General features: G+C 47.8%; 1 pseudogene; it reads left to right on the forward strand.

Annotated features, from left to right (window-relative positions):
* The first annotated feature begins 4,163 nt into the window (after nt 1-4,163).
* Nucleotides 4,164-4,658, forward strand: LOC105551706 (annotated as a pseudogene).
* The last annotated feature ends 2,846 nt before the right edge of the window (nt 4,659-7,504 follow it).

Here is a 7,504-nt window from a genome sequence, read left to right on the forward strand (position 1 = left end):
CCATTTCACACGCCAGCACCCACGCAGCGCCCAGGCAGCACCGGGTAATGGAGGGCAGTCAACGTTGGTGACGTGGGGAAGGAGGCACAATCATGGCAAATACCAGGCCTAGCTTCAAAGGAAGGCCCAGTTTCAGGGCCACCTTCTGGGCTTGGGCTTAGGTGCAATTTTTTTTTTTTTTTTTTTTTTGAGATGGAGTCTCGCTCTTTTTGCCCAGGCTGGAGTGCAATAGTGCAATCTTGCTCACTGTAACTTCTGCCTCCCGGGTTCAAGCGATTCTCCTGCCTCAGCCTCCCAAGTAGCTGGGATTACAGGTGCCCACACCACCACGCCCAGAGATTTTTTGTATTTTTAGTAGAAAAGGGGTTTCTCCATGTTGGCCAGGCTGGTCTCGAGCTCCTGACCTTAGGTGATCTGCCCGCCTCAGCCTCCCAAAGTACTGGGATTATAGGTGTAAACTACCATACCCGGCCTTGGGTGCTATTTTGAACCCCTTTAATGCCCTGTGAGCAGCTCTCACCTGCCACTCACCCAATGCCTCAGGGGCAGGGAGGTCAACGCTTCATGGAAAGTTCCATAGGATGGATGCCTGGTCCAGCAGGGTCCCAAGGGGCAGGGGCAGAGGCAGGCAGAGGAAAGGGTCACAAATCTCATAGCCCTAGAAGGGAGTGAGAAGAGGAGCTGGCGGGCACAGCCACTCACCTCATAGCAGAGGACCTGCACCGTCAAAGCCAAACTAGCAGCATCTCCAAGACCCAACCCTTCATCTGCTTACCCACCCTTCCCACCTCCCCCCAAAACTGCTTCTAGCATGTTCCCCTCCCGATAGAAGGCATCATCAACCCTCCATTCCTCCTCCCCTCTCACCCCTACAGCCCATCCACAGCTACCCCTTTCGGTCCCACCTGTGGCCGGCCCCTAAACCTACCACTGCCCTCAGTCGTGGGGTCTCTTCCTTCCTGCTGGTGACAGGGCCTTCTGAGTTTGCTAAGCACGGATCTACACTGCATCAAAGAGATCAGAGAGGTCACTGGGAAAGGTAGATTTGGTCATGTTCCTCCCCAGCTAAAAACTGTTGCCCTCAGGAGGAAGTCTGAGCCCGCCTTAGCTCCATGTCCTCAGCTTCCGCAATCTCCGCACCACCCACAGCTCACGGCCTTTCGCTGATCGGTCAGCACGTCTTTCCAGATCTTCTGCTTGAAATGCAAGTCTTCTAACAACTCGACTTCTGAACTCCTACCCCTCCTTTCAGCGCTCAGCTTAAGCATCGCCTGTGGCCAGGGCTCAGGGCCTGCCCTGCATCTCTGCATCGCCTCTCTGGGAATGGCTTGTTTAAACATCCCGGGAGCTTGTAGAGGGGGTGTCAGAGGTGTTTGAACCAGAGCGACTCCATCTTGGAGTGAGGGCTAGGAAAATGCAGTTGGGACTTGCATTCCCAGAATCTGGGCTGCATTCCCAGAAAGGTATTCCCAACCTCTAGATGTTTACAGTTAAGGAAGTGAATTAATAATGTTTACTAAACAAACCCAAACTTGGGAGTGTTCAGATATCCCGATATCTTGAGAACAAAGGCATTCCTAATTTTTCTTCAAAGATAATAACATTGATTCTTGCAAAATGTGGTAATTTAAAAAAGGAATCCTTTATGACAAACCCCTGTAGCAGAGCACATCTCCCTATGATCTTTTTTTATCCTATATATATACAAGCATTGTACTTAGGGTGGACGCATTCCTCCTCTTACTTTTGGGAACGCCCTGCTCTGTCCAGGGAGTAGCTGTTCTTTCACCACTTGACTTTCTTAATAAACTTGCTTTTGCTTTGCACTGCAGACTCGCCCTGAATTCTTTCTTGAGCAAGATCCAAGAACCCTCTCTTGGGGTCTGGATCGGGACCCCTTTCCTTTAATAGTGCAACCAGGCTGTCCCTGCTCACCAAGGTGTCTGGGCACAGGGTCAGTGACTGCGCTTTGTGGGTCTCGGTGAAAACCTGTGGAGGAATGAGTGAGTGTAAGAAAGGGAAGGAGACATTTTTAATTAAGACCAGGCAAGATTAGGCAATTGGAGAAAAGACAGATATGAGTCAAAGCTTACTCACATGTTCCTGGCCTGAGAGGCAGAGATAGATCGTCACTGTGCGCAACCACGGCGGAGCTGGGCTGTATCCTGGGCCTGGAATGAAGAGGTACCTCCCTCTCCTCCCCTGCTTCCTGGGATTCCGGGCCTGACGTCCTAGAGCAGGGCACCCTGGAGACAGGGCCAGACAACGAGCTGCACACGGCATTGTCCCTGGCACGTCACCATTTTTTGTAATTTATCGTTTTTTACTGTGGTGAAATACACCTAATGGCTGGGCACAGTGGCTCACACCTGTAATTCCAGCACTTTGGGAGGCCAAGGCGGGCAGATCACTGGAGGTCAGGAGTTCAAGACCAGCCTGACCAACATGGTGAAACCTCATCTCTACTAAAAATACAAAAATTAGCCAGGCATGGTGGCACACACCTGTAATCTCAGCTACTTGGGAGGCTGAGGCACGAGAATCACTTGAACCTGGGAGGTGGAGGTTGCAATGAGCTGAGATTGAACCACTGCACTCCAGCCTGGCAACAAAGCTAGACTCCATCTCAAAAAAAAAAAAGCACAATGTCTTGATTGGTAAGTTTGGCTTAACCGAGAACTGGGGGAAAGAGCTAAAATGAGATGTGAAAGTTAAGATGGGATTGCTGAGCGAGTCAAAAGAAATTAAGATTGAATTTGACAGTCAGCATTTAAAAGGGAGAAGTCAGATCCACATCAACAAACTGGCCGTTTTTCATATGGAAAAGATCCAGGAAAACATCTGAGGGTTTGCACTGACTCTCAGTTTCTATATGAGCCACAGCAGGTGAGGAGGCTGCCAGAACAACCTCAGCCCTCTTCGGCTGCACCAAGGGAAGGAATTGCATTAAGTGAACCAGGGCTCCCTCTGAGCTTCTTAGGCCAGCTTTACTTAAATACGGGCAGCATAGTTTAGGAGAGATGTGGACAATCTGCAGTCCATTCACGAGAGGATGACAGAGCATCAGGATACAGAGAACTCCTCTCCCGGGGAATCATTGAAGGCACTGTGTTTCTCCTGGACAAAAGGAGACATGCTTAGACATGGTTGCAGCCGGGTGCGGTGGCTCACGCCTGTCATCCCAGCACTTTGGGAGGCTGAGGCGGGCGGATCATGAGGTCAGGAGATCAAGACCATCCTGGCTAACACGGTGAAACCCCGTCTCTACTAAAAATACAAAAAATTACCTGGGCACGGTGGCGGGTGCCTGTAGTCCCAGCTACTCGGGAGGCTGAGGCAGGAGAATGGGGTGAACCTGGAAGGCAGAACTTGCAGTGAGCCGAGATCATGATCATGCCACTGCACTCCAGCCTGGGCGACAGAGAGAGACTCCGTCTCAAAAAAATAAAAATGATAAATAAATAAATAACAAAGACATGATTGCTACCTCTCATCTTGGACAGTGGCCGTGTTGAAGAGAAAAGACTCATTGTTTCTCTAGAAAGCACAGTAAGAAACAATAAGCCTAGCCTGCGGCAGTGGCTCAGGCCTGTAATCCCAGCACTTTGGGAGGCCGAGGCGGGTGGATCACCTGAGGTCAGGAGTTCAAGACCAGCCTGACCAACACGGAGAAACCCTGTCTCTACTAAAAATACAAAATTAGCCAGGCGTGGTGATTCGTTCATGCCTGTAATTCCAGCTACTCAGGAGGCTGAGGCAGGAGAATCACTTGAAACCTGGGAGGCAGAGGTTGCGGGGAGCCGAGATCACGCCATTGCACTCTAGCCTGGGCAATAAGAGCGAAACGTCTCGATCTCCTGACCTCGTGATCCGCCCACCTCGGCCTCCCAAAGTGCTGGGATTACAGGTGTGAGCCACCGCACCCGGCCAGAAATATTTTTTTAAACCACAGCTTTATCAAGATATAATTCATATACCATAAAATCCCCCCTTTTAAAGCATACAATTGAGTGGCTTTTAGAATATTCAGCATTGTACGACCATCACTACTAATGTCAGAACATTTCACTACCCCTAAAAGAAACCCCGTACCACAGATTCCGATGCTGCCAGGAGCCCTGTCATGCCATGTCACATATATTATAGTATATATATGCCCAGCCATGGTCAACCCCACCGTGTTCTTTGACATCGCCATCAAGAGGGAGCCCTTGGGCCACGTCTCCTTCGAGCTGTTTGCAGACAAGTTTCCAAAGACAGTAGAAAACTTCCCTGCTCTGAGCACTGGAGAGAAAGGATTCGGTTATAAGGGTTTCGGCTTTCACAGAATTATTCCAGGGTTTATGTGTCAGGGTGGTGACTTCACACACTGTAATGGCACTGGTGGCAAGTCCATCTACGGGGAGAAATTTGATGATAAGAACTTCATCCTGAAGCAGACAGGTCCTGGCATCGTGTCCATGGCACGTGCTGGACCCAACACAAATGGTTCCCAGTTTTGCAACTGCACTGCCAAGACTGAGTGGTTGGATGGCAAGCATGTGGTCCTTGGCAAGGTGAAAGAAGGCATGAATATTGCAGAGCCCATGGAGTGCTTTGGGTCCAGGAATGGCAAGACCGGCAAGAAGATCACCATTGCCGACTGTGGACAACTCTAGTAAGTTTGACTTGTGTTTTATCTTCACCACCGGATCATTCCTTTTGTAGCTCCAGAGAGCACCCTCCACCTCAGTTGCTCACAATAGCCTCTAATCTTTGTGCTGTCTCTCTCAGTTCCCTTTGGGTTCCATGTTTGCCTTATTCTCTTGCATGCGTAGCTGGATTGCAGAGTTAAGTTTATGATTATGAAATAAAAACTAAATAACAATTGCAAAAAGAAAAAGAAAAAGGAAGAAGAGGCCGGGCGCGGTGGCTCACGCCTGTAATGCCAGCACTATGGGAGGCTGAGGTGGGTGGATCACAAGGTCAGGAGATCGAGACCATCTTGGCTAACACGGTGAAATCCTGTCTCTACTAAAAATACACAAAAAATTAGCCAGGCGTCCTGGCACGCACCTGTAGTCCCAGCTACTCGGGAGGCTGAGGCAGGAGAATGGCGTGAACCTGGGAGGCGGAGCTTGCAGTGAGCAGCGATCCGGCCACTGCCCTCCAGTCTGGGCGACAAGAGTGAGACTCCATCTCAAAAATAAAAAAAAGAAAGAAGAAAGAAACCCCATGCCCTTTGTCACTCATTCCCTTTCCTCCACCCCCAAGCCCCTGGCAACCACTAATCTATTTTCTGTCTCTATGGATTTGCTTATTCTGGACATTTCATATAAACAGAGTCATATAATATGTGGCCTTTTGTGACTGGCTTTTTTCTTTTCTTTTTTGTTTTTTGTTTTGTTTTGTTTTGTCTTTTGGTTTGTTTGTTTGTTTTTGTTTTTGAGTCGGATTTTCACTCTTGTCACCCAGGCTGGAGTTCAATGGGGCGATCTTGGCTCACTGCAACCTCCACCTCCCAGGTTCAAGCGATTCTCCTGCCTCAGCCTCCCGAGTAGCTGGGATTAAAGGTGCACTCCACCACGCCTGGCTAATTTTTGTATTTTTAGTAGAGACGGAGTTTTGCCATGTTGGCCAGGCTGGTCTCTAACTCTTGACCTCAGGTGATCCGCCCACCTCAGCCTCCCAGGCCTGAGCCACTGCACCGGGCCTGGCTTTTTTCACTTAGCATACCGGTTTCAAGGTTCACATATATTATAGTATATATAACTACTTCATTCCTTTTTATGGCTGAATAAATACTCTACTGTATGAATATACCACATTTTGTTTACACATTCATCAGTTGATGGACATTGGGGTTGTTTCTAAAGCTTAGCTATTATGAATAATATTATGCTGCTATGAGCATTGCTGTACAAGTTTTTGTGTAGATATGTTTCAATTCTCTAGGAGTAGAAATAATGAGGTTACATGATAATTCTATGTTTAACATTTTGAAGAACTGCCGATCTGTTTTCCAAAGTGTCCTCACCATTTTACAATCCCACTAGCAATGTATAAGGATTCCAATTTCTCCATTGCTTTGCCAATATTTGCTATTGTCTATCTTTATTTTTTCCATCTTAGTGGGCACGAAGTGTTTCTCATTGTGATTTTATTTGGATTTCCCTGACAGCTAGTGAAGTTGAACATCTTTTCCATGGGCTCATTGGCCATTTGTACATCTCTTGGGAGAATGTCTATTCAAATCCCTTGCCCCCTTTTTTTTTTTTTTTTGAGACGGAGTCTCACTCTGTTTCCCAGGGTGGAGTGCAGTGGCACAATCTCAGCTCACTGCAACCTCCGCCTCCCGGGTTCAAGCAATTCTCCTGCCTCAGCCTCCCGAGTAGCTGGGACTACAGGTGCCCGCCACCACATCCAGCTAATTTTTTGTATTTTAGTAGAGACAGGGTTTCACCGTGTTGCCCAGGCTGTTCTTGAACTCCTGAACTCAGGAAATCCACCCACCTCGTCCTCCCAAAGTGCTAAGATTACAGGCATGAGCCACCGTGCCTAGCCCCTTGCCCATTTTTTAATTGAGTTACTTGTATTTTTATTATTGAGTTGTGAGAGTTCTTTTTTAGAAAATAAGTTGTGGTTTTTTTAAGAGACTGGTTCTCACTATGTTGTCCAGGGTGGAGTGTAGTGCCTGTTCCCAGGCACAGTCAGGGCGCACTACAGCCTCAAACTCCCGGACTTAAGCAATCCTGCCTCAGCTTTCTAAGTAGCTGGGATCACCGGTATGCACCACTGTGCCAGCTATGAGTTTTTTATATATTCTGAACACGAGTCTCTAACATACAGTAGTCCCTCCCTTATCTAAAGTTTCACTTTCTGAGGTTTCAGTTACCTGGGGTTGACTTTGGTCCAAAAATATTCAATGGAAAATTCCATAAACAAACCATTCATAAGTTTTACATTGCACGCTATTCTGAGGAGAGTGATGAGATTTCACCGACTCAAGACACAAATCATTCCTGTGTCCAGCAGAGCCACAACGTACATGCGACCCACCTGCGAGTCACATAGGGGCCATCTCAGTTATCAGAAGGACTGTCTCAGCATCGCAGCGCTAGTGTTCAAGGAATAGAACCCTTATTTTACTTCATAAAGGGCCCCAAAGCACAAGAGTACCCGTGCCACAATTTAGATCTGCCAAAGAGAGGCCAAACAAAGAGAGGCTTCCTTTAAGGGAAAAGGTGAAAGTTCTCGGCTTCAGAAAGAAAAAGATCGGCTGTATGTTGAAGATCCTAAGATCATGAATCTATCCATGAAATTTTGAAGAAGGAAAAAGAAATTCATATTCGTTTTGCTGCCACACCTCAAACTGCAAAAGTAGTAGCCACGGTGTGTGACCAGTGCTTAGTTAAGAAGGAAAAAGAGAGACCATCCTGGCTAACACAGTGAAACCCCGTCTCTACTAAAAAATACAAAAAACTAGCCGGGCGAGGTGGCGGGCGCCTGTAGTCCCAGCTACTCG

This window comes from Mandrillus leucophaeus, unplaced genomic scaffold (genome assembly GCF_000951045.1).
Source record: "Mandrillus leucophaeus isolate KB7577 unplaced genomic scaffold, Mleu.le_1.0 Scaffold530, whole genome shotgun sequence".
NCBI lineage: Eukaryota > Metazoa > Chordata > Mammalia > Primates > Cercopithecidae > Mandrillus > Mandrillus leucophaeus.